This window comes from Phalacrocorax carbo, chromosome 17 (assembly GCF_963921805.1).
Source record: "Phalacrocorax carbo chromosome 17, bPhaCar2.1, whole genome shotgun sequence".
Classification (NCBI taxonomy): domain Eukaryota; kingdom Metazoa; phylum Chordata; class Aves; order Suliformes; family Phalacrocoracidae; genus Phalacrocorax; species Phalacrocorax carbo.
The window spans coordinates 5080319-5093606 of record NC_087529.1 but is presented as its reverse complement, the minus strand read 5'-3'; the positions used below and the strand labels follow the sequence as shown (position 1 = coordinate 5093606).

The 13288-nt window shown below is 50.7% G+C and overlaps 1 long non-coding RNA gene across 1 annotated transcript; it reads right to left on the bottom strand.

The window, feature by feature from the left end:
* Nucleotides 1-4889: 4889 nt before the first annotated feature.
* On the bottom strand, nucleotides 4890-9456 carry LOC135316095 (uncharacterized). The gene is made up of 3 exons (XR_010375547.1): nucleotides 7305-9456; nucleotides 6986-7055; nucleotides 4890-6457 (listed from the first exon to the last, which is right to left on the bottom strand). It is a non-coding gene; the product is annotated as an uncharacterized LOC135316095 (long non-coding RNA).
* Nucleotides 9457-13288: the final 3832 nt, after the last annotated feature.

Sequence of the window (13288 nt, the reverse complement as noted above, 5' to 3'; positions counted from 1 at the left end):
CGGTAATGGCTTTGCTCTCCCACCACCGCTTGGGATTGTTTCTCGGGAAAAAACAGCTTTCGATCTGTCAGTGGCATCTCCTTGCCGCACCCCGCTGGGGACCACACGGGAGAAACTCCCCAGGCCTTTCAAGGTGGTTTTTGCAGCAGTGCCGTGTTTAAAGGGTGGCAGCACCGTCCAGCCCCAGCCGCTCGGTGCCAGGGCTTGTGGCACAGCACCCACCAAATGTTGTCCACGTGGAAATGACATTCAACAAGCAGGACCAGCACACAATATTGCTTTTCATATATTTTAGCGCAGCTACCGCCCGAGATGGTTGTAGGATGGTTGTAGCACCACATCCATCTTAGCCCCACACAGCCACAGCCCTGGGAATTTCCCCCACCACCTTCCTGCGGGAGAGCCAGGGCTTTATGGGGGGGTGCAGCTCCCCCAGGGAATTCCAACATACTGCAAATCCACAAGGAAAGCCATGCCAGGGACCTGCTCCCGGATGTTTTCAAGGCAGAAACACATTTTCCTCACAATTTTAGCACAGCTCTAGCTAATGCATTTGGCATCTTAATGGCCAAACTTAAGACCAAGTAGCAGCGAGTCATTCACCTGCGAGCATTTCCAGGCTCCTACAGTGCTGAGCATCCATTACAAGCAGGAAACAGCATATTTAAAAATATATCTGATTTCATAAAATTGAACTCTAATAAACATACTAATAAAAACCAGGGAGGGTTTGGGCTGTAAAACTCCATTTTCCTGAGCACATTCCTATGCTCAAGGAACTCATGTGTTATTCTGTCTCCCGCAGATTATTGTCTGAACACAGCGGTGATTTATCTGTCTCCCATGTCATGTCATCCGTTTATGTACAGTATTATATGTAGAGTACGGCATTAACATTTTACTATTATTCTTACCTTTCAATGCAAAAAGATAAGAGTGTAAATCTGGGAGACAAGGGATATGTCAACAGAGCTAAGCCATCGCTACCACGCGTGCGGGGCTGGGTGCGGGTGCTGGTCCTCCTCCCTCGGTGCACCGAGCCTTAGCTCACCGCGGGACCATGCCCAGCCCAGCGACTACGGTGGGGACATGTCCATCACCAAAACGTGGCCTCACCCAGCACCCACCACAGCACGCAGCAATGCGATGGTTGCGCTCAAAATCCCTCCCCGATAAAACAAACCCCCTTAACACAAACATCCCTTTTCAGCAAAAAGCACCCTCCCGCACGGCTGCAAACATAAAGCACCTCCCTGCCACGCCAGACGGAGCAACAAACAGCCTGTTCACAACTTACGGCCGGGCCCGCGTAACTTATTAACACCTAGTCAAGATTAATCAAGCAGGGAAAGCTAAAGCAGGTCCCTAATTAGTTGCTGATGATAACTATATTTGTCATCTTCTCCCAATTAGTCTACTGTACATTTTGGAGTTTAATTGCACCTTGTTCTTCATTTAAATGTCATCATGTGCATATATTCTCCTCATTCTTTAGTAAATTTGAGAAAAAATTGACGTTAAATATAGATTATCTTTAGATTTTCATAATTAACACAACTGAACTGTCTTCGGCCTAAATACATCTCCTTATGCTATAAATCTGGCCACTCTCTTGGAAGCGGGTATTTCCAGGGGTGCTGCAGATGTGGGTTTGCATCCACCTGGCACTGGTGGCACTGGGGCCATGCATAGGTGGCACTGGTGGCCATGGTCAGGATGTGGCTTTGGGGTCTATTCTCTGCTCAGACCCCCACAGAGGGGAGGGCTGGGGAAATCCTTGGGGTTTTCTTTCTTTGGGATTTTTTTTTTTCTTAATTTTCATAGCTGATAACATTTTTAGGAGTCTGATTTAGCAAATGGAGGGTCAGATTATACCCATGGAAGTGATGAAGGTGAGGAAACTGTTTCACCTCCATCCATCCTGCTGCCAAACCTGCCCCAGGCAGCCCCACTCAGCCCTCCTGTCCTGCATCACCCTTAGGACAAGACACGTCTGCTGCTCTACACGGGTCGCACCCGGTTCCCGCAGATCCAGATTAGAGGATATTCAATATATTGATGTACGAGAGAAAGCTCCGGCCAAGTGACCTGCGCCCCTGCATCCCGCCGCCTTTAACCCTTCAGCTTCTGCCCAGAGCTCACCGGCAGGACTCTCTACCTCCAGCCTCTCCTGCCACCCAGCGAAGCTGTCACCGGGGCCGGGGATGTCCAGCCACGTCACCCACCTGCACGTCTGGCTGAGCGCCTGTTTGCTAAGCCACTGTATCAGCCCGGGCTCCCTGCACGCTGTGGCTGCTCGGACAGAGCGAGACCCAGGGAATGGCTGATCATGAACCATTTCCCGCCATCACCACAGCATTCAAAGCACCTTGTGAACATGGAGCCTCTCTCCTGCCATAACCAACGTCCCCAGCCCCCGCCGGGCCCCACTGTGTCCCCACGGCAAGCTCGCAGCCCCGTCGGGGCAGACCTACACCGAGCCACCATTGCACGGGAACGAAGCCAAAGCAACGGCCCGATGCACTAATGCTGCAAACTGAGCTCCAGGGCAAGGGTGCGATGGGATGAGTCGGGATCAGGGTCTGCCCCATGCTGCTGCGTGCCGGCCCCCCACATCCCATGGGGTCTCGTGCTTGCTAGGCTCCCCCCAAGCGATGCTGGTGTACCGGGACACAGCCATCCACAGGGCACAGGCACACAGGAGCTGCTCCACAGCCAACCCTCTGCTCACACTGACCGGCAGCAGAGGCTGGGACCAGCAAAAGCCCCCCACCCCCCACCTTAGCCCCACCAGTGCAGCTGCATTTGGCCCACAAGGCACCCGCTGCTGCCTCCCAAGCACCCAGCAAGCTGGAGGAGAGGCTGGAAGCCAGTGGCTCGGCCCACAGCCCTTACCACAGCGATGCTGGCACTGAAAATGAAGGTCAGGCTTATGAAAAAGAAGAGTAGAGGAAGGGGAAAAGCAATGAAGGAAGCTGTACAGTCCTACCTGTCCCTTAGGAAGAGGCTCAGCACACAGATCATCCCTACCGCCTATTAAGAGCAAAAAAAAAAACACCACTCCAGGCTATGCATTTCCTAACTGTTCCAGGGCTCAGCATGTCCAGCGCGGGGACTGCAGCCTCTCGCTTCCCTGGGAGGAGGCTGCTGCTGCGTGAGCGGACAAGGGAAGGAGAGGAGAAAGGAAAAGTGGGAAAAAAAAAAATAATCAAGGAGTAGTCAAAAAGTGTATTAGAAGCAAATTTGGAAAGAAATCAATGGCATGTAATTAGATTTGATTTTTCTTCACGTTTTGTTTGGCTGGGGGTTATGTATAGACTCTCTCTATGAGCGGAGCAGAGAGATTAAAGCGCGGAGAACAGGTGCTGGATCACGAGCCGGTGGTCACCAAAGCATGACAGCTCCATCACCGCTGTCAGGAGGCACAGCAAAATAAACATATAAATAAATAAAGGGGAAACCATGCAGGGAGGAGATGGGCATTTGCTTATTTCCTATTTTAGCTGCTGCTCCCCAGACCTGCACACACAAACCATCCTGTCAGCAGGAAAGAGGCTGTGCAGGGAACGGGGCTGTGCCGAATGCCTGCCTGCTGCCCCGGCCCCGCTCGGCCCCCCCCCGGGGGCTAAAGCCCTCCCGGCACCATGGGGGACCCAGATGAGTCCTGCCCTATACAGAGGGGCACACACAACCATAGCGATGTCCCAAAAACTGCATGAAGGGACTCCTGTGTCCCCACTGGCAGGGATGCTCCTACACCCCCCCAACCCGCCACTGTCCTGCCCCAAACAGCAGCGCAAGCCCAACGCGGGTGCGTGGTCACTGGGAATAGAGGGAAGAGACCACTTGTGCCAAGCCATCCCGCATCGCCAGACAGCATCGGTACGTGCCTTGAAAACCACAGGTGTTTCTGTTTGAGGTTCAAGTTCTCCTCCTCGAGATGGGCGCGATCTATATGGTGCTTGGAAAGCAAAGCCAAATCCCTGCCCACCGTGACATGGGCTGCGTGCGGGGATGCCGGTGCACATCGCTAGTCTTCTACGTAAATACAAGCAAACACGAGGCTGAAAAACATCCCTCCCGCACACCATGGCATGGTTTGATAAACGGGGACTGACGGCGAATGTCAGCCCTCCGCACAACCAGCAGCACTAGGAAAATAACTCCTTTTGTTTTTTTTTTTTATTAAACCTGCTTCCTAAGGAATCTTTCCACAGCTGGAAAATCCAACTCCACACAACAACGTTTTCTAGCCAAAACTTGGGAACCAGGCGCAGTCTGTAGGGAAAGAAGATGAGGACTGTTGAGGGACCTGGAGAGCTCTGGTGGGAACACGTGTGCAGCCACGTATGTCACTCACGCAGAGGCTTGGATGAATTGTGTGTGTATACACACATATATACATACACATATATCCCCTGCACAACTTTCAGTCTTGAGTTGCCAACTGTCACTCCTCATCCTCCAAAGCTGTGGGTTATTTTTTTTTTACCCTTTAACCTTGAAAATTAACCTAAAACACAGGGCACTGTACACATGACTTACTCAAATAAATTGCATCCTTAATTATGAACACCCTCCGTTCCTCTGTGCTCCAGGCCACGCTGCCCCAGCGGACACCCCCCGCATGATGAGTGGTTATTGAACACGCGAACAACAATCAACACTAATTAAATACTCAGCTGTTGAGAGGAGACAATGTTTATCAAAAAATGCAAGAGGAGGGGAGCGCATCTTCTGTTTTCTATAATTAGTTAGCAATATTCCCCAGGCAGTCTTGGAAATCGAACTCGGGTTTGTTCACATCTGTTTGGCACAGGCAGACAAAGGCCACCGTGGCCCCGGCCCCTCTATCCCCGCCCAGACTTACACCCCAGCGCGGCACCTGCCCCGTGCCACCGCAGCATCCCCAGCCGGCGGAGGAAGGCCACCTGCCCTCCTCATCACCTCCATGGGTGTCACCGACGGGGATTAGGACGTTCAAGGGGGAAAAGCCACTGGAGCGACCGTCAGCTGCGGAGATCCTGTCCTGGGCAGCTACTGGGACTTGGGCAGGCGGAGGCGTCCCAGCACCATGGGGTCCCCGTCCCCCACAGCCAACCCCACAAACCCGGGAGCTGCCGGGGGCTCCGAGAGGTTGGAAAGGGAAGGGTGAGGGCACAAGGTGTGTACATCTTCCCTCACACCCCTTCAAAAACGAAATCCTCATCAGCAGGAAATAATTTGAATGCAAATTTATACCTTTTAAATTATTTAATTCTTTAGTGGTTTTCAGCCAAGGAAGGAGCAGGAAAAGGCTGTTAATTTCCCTCTGTCTCACATTATTCCCAGCTTAAAGATCTACTCAGCAGCAGAGGGCAAGAGTTAAAGTTTCCCTGAAGGAGAGGAAGTAAGGCGATTAGTGATTGCCAGGGTTTGAATACTGAAGCCTGGGAAGGCCTCCAGATAAGAAAACACTGGTTTCATAGTTTGTACATGAATGAAGAACAACAGGAACAAGAAAAACTCTCCGTCATACTCTGCGCTCTGATATTTATCCAGGAGCTGCTGAGCAGTCCCTGTCCTGCAGACCCACATTAATATTGCCCATCTTCCTACCCCACTGCTGATAGTATGGACACCCTTGTAATGAAACCGGGTTTGCTAAAAAAAACCAAACCAAACTACTTCAGGAAATGCTCTGAAGTTACTCCGCTGGGAGGCTGCAAGCATTTGCATACACTCCTATAGAAACTGCTAGAGCTATACAACACATGTACTAGCATCACTCCAGGCATCCCCCTGCATGCGGGCACTGCGACACTCTGCATCCAGACACGAGTGCCTTTCTGAAGTCTATTCCTCTACATTATCAGTTCGTCTTTCCAAATACCGTACGTAATTCAATGTTAACAAACATTCTCTGCACAGCTTCATCCCCAGCCCAACCCTGCAGCGAGGCAGGGCAGCCGCATCCCCCGTGCCGGGAGAACGCTTGGGTGATGCTCGGCTGCCTGTCCAGCGGGAGCGCGAGCCCTGGGGACGCCCCTGCCCGCTCCCTGCCAGCAGCCGTTGCTTCCCAGCCTCGGCCCCACTCGCCACTTCGATCCGTCGATACTCAGCGCAGTCGCCGGGAAGGGCAGGCAGGGCCCCCGTCCCAGCCCCGATCGATAGGCAGCAGCCGCCGGCCCCGTGGCTGCTGCACTTGTTGAGCAAGGCTGCGGTGGAAGAAACCACATTTAATACATTCCTCCTCCATACAAAGCCAAACCCAAACGTGTAGGATCAAGCAAGAGGGCAGCAACATCTTTTAGTGTCTTGCAGAGGCTGAATAATGGCATCAAAAGCAAGTGCTGGGAGCCGGGGAAGAGCAGCACCTCGGGATGGGAGCCCATCCTGCAGCGCATCCCTATCATCGCTCTTGGCCTCCATCCGTTGTGTCTGACACTGCTAATGAAAGCTTTGGTAGTACAATATGCTGGGGAAAAAAAAAAAAAGATTAAAGTTCAGCATGGCTCGGTGGTTCTGCTGAGCTCCCAGTCCTGCGTACGTGCCGGTGACAAGGGCTTCGCCCCCTCTTCTCAGCCCCTCTTGCTCTAATCTTCAAGAGCAAAAGCTCACTGGGAATCAGCACGTGGCTGCTGCTGGCAAGTTTGGAGGTTACAATAAACAGCAAATGATACTTTCATAGTACTTTTCATCCCAGGGATCTCAAACCACTTTCGTTAAGACCAGAAATTAATCCATACTGCCTCGCTACTAGACAGAGAAGGACCGGTACACTCCGCTCATAGATGGGACATCGCTGTGGACGGGGAAAGGGGGCTGGCACCAGTGCCACGAGCTGGGACGAGCCAGGACTCCGGCAGAGCCGAAGCTGCCACCATTGCGGATGCACTTTCCAACTCACTCAGCTCATGGCATCAGCACTACGCGTTTATATAACCAGACTCCTAAATCAGTACATTGCCCCTACACTCCACTGTGATCTACCCTAAATACCTACAATATTTCTGGTAGTAAACAATCTCTGAGACTCATTTCTTAGAGCAGCAGCAGATGGTCAAGAGCATTTCCTGAAATTGAATATTATAATGAATTTAGGATCAAAAAAATTTACATAATAATCTGTTTTAGATTCTGATAGTGAAGAAACCTACACAGAAACTGCTTCTTTTCAGCTATTTGAATTAAAGTATAAATCTTCAAGTACTTTAATTATAAACAAACTCTTTGCTATTCCAGATCCATGAAAGAAATTGAAAAATTAACTACCCAGTGAGGCTCAAGGCCACATGTCGGGCTTAATTCATCCGCAAGTTTACCTCTCGTGACCCAGCGGCTGGGCTCACCCGATGGCGGCTGCAGCGGGATGCTCGGGGGCCGTGCGGCCCTGCTCAGCCAGGGTCGTGCCTGCTGCGCCTGGGTTGTCCTGAGATTTGGCTGATCCTGTTGAGTCCTCATCAAACTGCACAGCCAGCATGGTCCCACACCAGCTCGGCTTGGACTGGAAACCTGCAGAGCTGCCCAGGGAAGGCAAGAGCTCTTGGAGCGGGGTGGTATTACAGCCTTTGAGCACATCGCCACAGGGGGTCTCGGGTCTGCACCCACAGCCAGGGATGGGGATGGAGATGGGGATGGGTGGGGTGGAATGAGCCAGGAGGGATGGGATGGCATGGCATGGCGTGGCATGGCATGGGATGATAAAGGAGAGGACAAGACCACAGCACCCTGTGGATTAGCCATGCCCAGATCCTGGGGGAGGAAGGTCCTCCAGAACAGGCACAAAGCCCCAGTCGCACACTGTCGCTGGGAACTGGGTCCCACCATGCCTCCCTCTTGCACTCTCCACCGCTCAGGGTGCCCACGGTGACGCAGTGGCACAGACACTGCGGAGAGGCTGCGAAGCCCCTCTCGGGATCATCTCCTCATCGTGGCACCAGGCACAACCCTGGCAAAACCAGCCCCGTGCAAAGGGCACCCCCGGGATGAGGAACAGGCGCTGTCAGGTCCTCGGCCAGAGATGCTGACGGGTGTGCCTGGAAGCAGGAGGGTACCGAAAGGGACAACAAAGAGCAGAGACAGCCAGATTCCTTAAAAACAGTCCCAATCCCCTTAAAAATAGCAGAAAAGCATCTGGTCCAAAGCCAGCTCTCCTCCCCAGGGCCAGAGGAGAGACTTCAGAGCTGGCTGGGATGACCTGCGTCAGGCGGTGATGAACCAGCCACAGGGGCTGCCGGTGGTCGGGGCGCCGGCAGAGGCACCACCGTCCTCTTGCAGTTGCTGGACCACAGGGATATTTCACTTCCCACCCTCATGCTGGGAGATGCAGAGGGCCTTCCGTTTTAGAAAAGCAAATATTTAGTCTAGATAAAAAACCCTGAGAGCGTTTTCCCCAGGTAATACTAGTAACTAAAATAATCACATTCACTTTGCTGGTTTAATTTTATATTTCCATTTCTACCTTATCTTTTTTCTGCAAGCATCATTAAACCACACCATAACAAAAAATACATGAACTGTTATTCTTTCAAGAGAAGCCATAAACCACCTCAAAGCTTTTCAAGTTTATTCTTATCTCGTACATCTTCCTCTGGTTCTTTTTTTTTTTTCCTTCATGCATTTCAGAAAGGTAGTTTTCCCTAATGTTAAGAATAGTTGCATTGAAAATGAGATGCTGCCTCTGAAAAGCCCCTCTGGAGGATTAAATAAGTAAAATATAGCCAGAAAATAAACTGGAACCTCATTAAAATAATTTTGCAAGAAGAAATCCTACTTTACAATAGGTTTTCAATATCACTTAGAAAATTCTTAGAGTCATATATATATGTTCTTAATTCAGGACCTTCCATTAAAAAAGACATTACAGAGGGAACTGAAAGGCCATTTAGTACCCTTGTTTATATAAAAATGCATATTAGGCACAGATGCAATCTCCAGCAAAAGACTTGTGATACAGTTTGAATAAGCTCCGCTTTGCTGAAAGGTGCTAATGAGGGTTGGCAAAGCTGCGAAGGCGCTGCCAGACACCACCACCTCATTTATTCTGCCGGGTAACGCACACCCTCATGCATCGCTCTTGCATCTCTCTTGCTTTTAACTATTCTCCCGCTTGCGGATTCACCCGTGGGGCTGCTGGGGAGCAGGGTGCTCGCCCAGGCTTGGCTTTGAGCCTGTTTTATGGCACCAACTTGCTCCATCCTCAGCAGACAGCTTGGTCCGGGGCTGCAAAACCACCGGATTCCCCCGCAGCTGCCACTCACGGGACAGACCTCACGTGCCAGGAACCATCCCAAATGGAAAAGGGGTAACTCTCCTTGCTGTACATCACATACATTTAATGCATGATACTACCCCATGCCTTGATACAAGCGTGCAGAACGACGCTTGGCTGCAGCACTGGTGGGACAACCTCCGTCCTGCGCCGCCTGCAGCATCGCTCCACCATCCGCTGCGTGTTCTCACCCCGGGACCCCCCTTGCTCCCATCCCCACCTCCAGCCCCCCTCTCCTTTCTCCCCCCCACCCACCCCAGCCCCACGCTGGAACCCAACCACCCGACACCTCGCAGGAAAAGGGGGCGTTTCCCGAAGCACCAGCACCTGCAGATGCGGGGGCAGCGGGGGGTTGCTGCGGGGCCAGGGCTGCGTCGGTGTGCCCAGGCAGGTCTGCAACAAGGGTGTTGGCGTACAGCACCCCGACCCTGGGCAGGCTTAAAAGTACGAAGGAAAAGGCACATCTGCAGCAACGGCTTTCAAAAATTGGAAAAACGATTGCAGTTTTGGGCGATGGGAAGAGGCGAGGAGGGAAAGCATCATTTGACTATTCATTGCCTCCCGCAGGAGAAGCAGGCAGCGATTGCTCCCATAATTAATTGAATATTGGAATAGTGAAATGATTTACATAGGCATGGAGGCTTTGACCTGAGGCCCTCTGAGCCCTTGGCAGCGCTGGTCACCCTGAGCTGCTCCATGGGGCTGAGCCTGTCCCCTCTCTCCACTTTCCCATGGGCAATTTGGTGCTTGGACGCTTCAGTAACACCCCACCAGGACCCTGAACCCACAGGGTCAGGCAGTCGTTTTATCTGCTTTACAAACCTTTCAAAGGCAGCTTTAAAAATGTTACGGAAGGACGTTTATACCCAACTGCAGGTGCTACAGCTTCTGTCCGTGCAGGCAGACGTGAAAGGGGACCCGGCAGCCTCGGGGCCGGACCCGTGGGATGCGCAGGATGCAATGTTCAGAACTTCGGAGAAAACAGCTGAGCTACCGCTTCCCAAGCGCAGGGGAAACACTGCTGAGTTTGCAGCTTCTAAAACAGGCCAGGGAAAAAAAAAAAACGGGCAGGTTTAACTTTGCATCAATTCACAGCACATTGTTACATTTTTAAGAATATAAAACTATTGATCATAAGCAAGGCAATTGCTTCTGTTCATATTTAAAGCCATGCGGCGAGCGATAAGAAGGGATCACTGGATCCACCCAGCCATTTCCCATGGAGGAGGCAAAAAGCCTCCATCAGAGAGAAAAAGCCAGGAGCGGAGGCTCCTCGCACGTGAGCCCCTGCACGCCTGTGGGGCTGGCGGTGCCTGAACCAGAGTCACGGATAAATCATGGAAATTGCCAAGATGGGAACAGGTTTGGACATCCTACTTAACAAGAGGCTAAAATACAGGCGACCCGAGGATGCACCCCCGTGTACCAACAAATACTTTATCTCCAGAGGCTTCAAAAACCATCATGAGTGTAATTACTGTTCCCAGTCCCACTGAAAACACGAGAACTTCTTCAGCTACCTCCAAACCTCCATCATTCTGAGTTGGGCCTTGAAATAACTGTAATAATCCTGAGACTGAAGCCCAAGGGAGGTTAAAGCATCTTCCCTTGAAGCAAAATAACCCATTAACCTCCCAGTCAGACCCCCCCCAAGTCGCTGGGATGGTATCGGTGCAAAACCCGAGCCGTGCAGGCGTTACGCGTGGCACAGCCACTGCAGAAACGCCTCTGCGGTGACCAAACCTGATCGTACACAATATTTGGGTAGCAAGTTTTGTAGAGAATAAATATCACACTTCAATTTCATGGTAACTTAGGAGGGTTTACTGGCAAATACCATGGCTTTTACATGGTTCTACCAATTACCAAGCAATTACATGTAACCTAGATCTGGAGGACATACAGTAGCGATATAATGTATTCCTCTCTGTGTTAAGAAGAAAAAGGCAGTTAATAGAAAACACTTTTTTTTTAACTCATAAACCCCTCCGCAATATTCCTGTGTGACATTATTAAAACTCCACATCAATATCAAACCCAAAGCAAAGACTGCCATCCCATTAACACATCAGTTGTGGGATGATCAATAAAAATTTACTTTAAACTGCACCATATGTCGCTCCCCACAAAGTTTTATTATTCAGATTCATCAGTTTGTACCTCAACCCCCGTGCAATTAAATCCCATTTAGCAGCACTGACCTTCTGATTTGAACTTGTCATTCCTACAGCTGGTTTGGAGTTTAACAACACTTTTAAATAATGAAAACAAAATGTCTGTGAATTAACAGTGGGGTACGGGGAGCTCTCCGCCGGGAAATCCCTCCCGCGCCACTGCCGGCAGCACAGCTCCCATGCCGGAACCTGGGGGGGGAAAGGGGAAGAAAAAAAAAGAAGCATGCAGGCACATTTTAACATGTTGTAGCATATTTGTAAACATCATTAATCACGGATTAGCAGATGGTAATGTTAATTGCACCTGTGGAAGTAACAAGACCTCAAGGTTGATTACATTTACAAACTCGGATCGGGGCTGTGGTGCGCCGGAGGATTCCCCACCGCCGGCGGGGAAGGTGCCCCTTGGGTGGCGTTTCCAGCACCGGCCGCTCGGGCCCAGCCCAGCGGTGCCAGGATCAGCCCCAGGACCAAGCTCTTCCCTTCAGCTGTGGTACCACCTTGAGCTTTGCAAAGACAAAGGAGGTGTTCTCTGTCCCAAAGCCCTTCCAGCCTCAGCAAACCTCACCAGGACCCAGTGATGCATTGGATGGAACGGGATTTTTTCGGTCATGTTGATAATCTGTGCACAAAAGCGAAATCTGGGGCATGAGCTGAGCTTCTCTCGCAGCCAGCTCTCCCAGGAGTTGGTTTTGGGGCGTGAAAAGATTTGCGTTCGCCTTCGTCTGAGGATAAAAAGGCTGAGGCGCAGAGCGCATCTTCTGAACCAGGGAGGACAAATATTTTGCCACTGTGCTTAGAGACATTTTGATTATTGAGAAATCATTTTGGAAGGGCAATTACTAAATTTTAAAATCAATTTGGTAAATAAGCCTCTGAAAGGAATCCATGACAAGCAGCAGGGAGGGAAGAATTGACTTTCAAATTACACACACACAGTTTATTAATATCTAAATATCAAAGAGACTGTATGTACAAACAGAAGTAATCAGGAAGCATGTTTTGATCTTGCTGATGTACACAAAAAATGACAATTAATGTCCTCCTTTATGATATAAAGCTGGGAGTTTTTTACAGTTACATTACAGGGACGATTATAGTCAAGCTTAAGGCTAACAATAATGAAAGACTATAAAAACTACATTTTAACATTTAAAAATACCCAGGAAATTAACTGGAGAAGCAGGCAATGATCCAATTAATGGATCGCATTTATTAGATCAGGGGCAAATCGCACAGCACAAAGCTCCATCTCCAAAGGTGCGAGCGTGCAGAGGTCCCCGTGCTCCTCGCGGGCCTCAGCCCAGAGCAGGATGGAGCTGGGGCAGAAGGAGGAAACATCGGCCACATCAGATACATCCAAAAGCTGGGTGGGTGACAGCAAAGGGGCATCCCAGTGAAACAAAGTGGGGCCAAAACTTACCACCGAGGGAAACAGGCAAAGTGCAAACAGCAGAGGCGTCCGGAGTGGGATTTACTGCACTCACAAAAACCTGTATTGCAGGTCTCAGGCAAAAAAACCCTGAGCTGCAGCCCTAGGTACGCACATAAATTCCTGCCTCTTAAAATTCAAGCCTCATGCAACTCCCAATAAGCCTTGTCTGATACTGCAGTGCCAAAGCAAGGTGCTCCGTAGGTACAGTGACCGTTTGGAGAAATTCGGAGGGGAGTCGCGATGGCTGCTGGACTGCCGGACAAGCGATGGTGGGAACGTCAACCTACCTCACTCGTGCTGTTGGCGGAGCCGCTGGGGGCACTGAGGTTTCAAAGCTTTTTGGGAGCTTTCCAAAAGTAAAGTAACTGCTCCATCATTACTCACCTGCCTCCTCGTTGGGGCGGGGGGAGCTGGCATGGCTGAGCA